The following is a 2,540-nucleotide window of genomic DNA, read 5'->3' on the forward strand; positions in this document are numbered from 1 at the left end:
ACACAGCTCACAGACTGCCTCTCACAGGCCGCTTTGGCTAGTTGCACCAGTTCAGGTCAACCCCCTTACTAAGTCCCTTTAATACTGAGTTTTTTCCTTCCTTCTTTGATCTTGAACTATGAACAGAGATGAGGATCTTGTCTCAGAAAGTTACATAAGAAAAACATGTTCATACCAATGAATATACTGACGTTTTGAGTTTTTTTTGTCTTTATTCCACAGAGATCTACGGTTTAATAGAATTAAAGAAATCCAGCCTGCGTTTAGACGACTTAAAAACCTGAACACATTGTAAGTAATTTTTCTGCTTTAAAATCATTTTCTCTTTTCAGTCCAATACTAGAACCTGGGCATTGTGTCAAATTCTGCTAGTGCAGTTCAACTGAGTAGTTGATGGGGATAGTCCCCTGAAGCAACCAAGATTTCGCTCAGATTTGAAGTCATGTATATTTCTATGTTTTGCATTTGATTTAGGTTTGCTACACAATTGGTTAAGTCTTAAGAGGTCTCAGAAAAAGTATTGAATTTCAATGAAAGATATGAAAATACATAGGTGTTCTCGATTTTTAATGCTATGGTGGTGTTTTAAAATTTATAGAAGAGTAACATCAGATTTCTTACCATGGGCAATTATGTCAAAGTTGTTCAAAGATGGTCTACAGCTGCAGTTTTACAATGTAGGGAGTACTTACGAGTTTTACAAACCCCAAGCTTAGATGCATTGAAATATTTTATCTTGATAGACTAGGCCACTGTATAGCAAAACCTATTAAGTTTCATTTTTAATTAAGGTAGTATTTTAGAGGTCTCTGAAAACACGTATTAAACAGAAGAGAAAACATTTGAGCCCAACCATTATACAGATAATAATATGCATGCAGTCCTTTTACTGTAATATCTTCTTGCTTTTCCTTAAAATGTAACTTGAAATAGGTTTACCTGTATTTCCACCTTCTATTTCTGTTCCATTCAACTGCATGGGCAGTTTTATTTTTTATATTCACAGTGATTTCTAATTTGGCTATTTTTCTATATACAAATAACTGGTGAATTGATTTTTTTTCCCCTTAACATGCTTAATAATCTTAAGAGAAGGACACAAGAACATTTTTTAGCAATTCATTTAGAACATGTTTCAAAGCTGCCTGCAATGAGTAGACTTTGAATCATTATTAATATTACTATTTATTACATTTATTTGTATTTCAAGAATGTCTTGGGGCCCAAATCAACCATTACAGGCATACTTCTCTGGTCACTGACTGAACACTTAATAGCAAGAAGGTCCCTGTTGCAAAGAGTTCTCTCAAGTGAGGATCAAGTTGTTTATTTTGAGTTTGTTTCTTTTCATTAGACCCACTTCACACTGGGCACATCTACATGAGATGCTACTGCTCAGTGGTACTGCACATTTATTTAGTATTTGTATAATCAGGTAGTAAATAAATGTGCAGTAACTGGAGTTACTGTGCAGCAGTAGCGCTGGCAAATGCCTTTTAGCGATGCTACTGCACAGTAGCCTAATAATATGGTGCAATAGTGCCTTAGCACTGTTGGTTTATAGCACGTCAGAGTAGCCTCCCTGAATGTGTGCAAGTGCCCTAGAGGAGCAGTTGGTAGAGGGTTTTTTTCTCTTGCATCTTTAACCTGCATGAAACCAGGTCTTGCTTACATGCACAATGTAATTTTTTTCTTTTTAAAAACATTGTCTCTAAGCATTTTTAGATTTAATCCTGCAATATGTTGAGGACACTCCTGTCCCAATTCAAGGAACTGCTAAGCAAATGTAGTTTAAAAGCTTTTAATCTTGCTCCCTAAATGTTTTTGTATGGAAATATCCAAACATGCTTGGGTTTAAAAGAGAGTAGCCACAAAAACATCTATTTTATTTTGGGTAGCAATTATAGATATGCCGCAAATTTGTTTTTGTTTTTTTAAATGTGGGTTTTAATGTTTGGCTTGTTCAAACATTGTTATATTGTCAAAATATTCGGTATCCTTTTTATTAAAAAATCTGTTGTAACAACTTATGTATTATTTTCCTTTTTATAGGCTTCTGAACAACAATCAGATTAAAAGGATACCTAATGAAGCATTTGTAGACCTTGAAAATCTAAAATATCTGTAAGTTTAAATAACTCTGATCTTTATATCAATTGATGATTTCAGAAATGGGGAAAACCAATTACAATTTAATTTGACTTACATCCTCAGGTGGTGAACTGCTATGAAAATCTTTAAAATCTTTAAATATGATTTTCAGCTACTGAGGCTAGAGGTGTGTATGTAAATAGATGGTTTGGGGGTTGTTAATGATACTGAGACTTACTTGCATATTGCTGTTTGGAATCCAGCTACAGTAGTAACTGGAAATACTAGTTACAATAGAAATTTCAAAGGAAATTTACAGAGTATTTCTATTGAGCTTTGGATTTTTAAGGGAGGTAGGAGCAAACTTCCCTCAAGTTTCTTGGAAAATTCAAGCCTAAAGTCCCCTGCTTCATACATCAACCATTTCAAAATTCAAAAAAAATTCTGAA

At 34.0% G+C, this 2,540-nt stretch overlaps 1 long non-coding RNA gene across 1 annotated transcript; it reads left to right on the forward strand.

Annotated features, from left to right (window-relative positions):
• The first annotated feature begins 201 nt into the window (after positions 1-201).
• Positions 202-2,113, forward strand: LOC109312202. Its single transcript, XR_002101735.1, has 2 exons — positions 202-291; positions 2,053-2,113. It is a non-coding gene; the product is annotated as an uncharacterized LOC109312202 (long non-coding RNA).
• The last annotated feature ends 427 nt before the right edge of the window (positions 2,114-2,540 follow it).

This window comes from Crocodylus porosus, unplaced genomic scaffold (assembly GCF_001723895.1).
Source record: "Crocodylus porosus isolate Cpor-Errol unplaced genomic scaffold, CroPor_comp1, whole genome shotgun sequence".
Taxonomy (NCBI): domain Eukaryota; kingdom Metazoa; phylum Chordata; order Crocodylia; family Crocodylidae; genus Crocodylus; species Crocodylus porosus.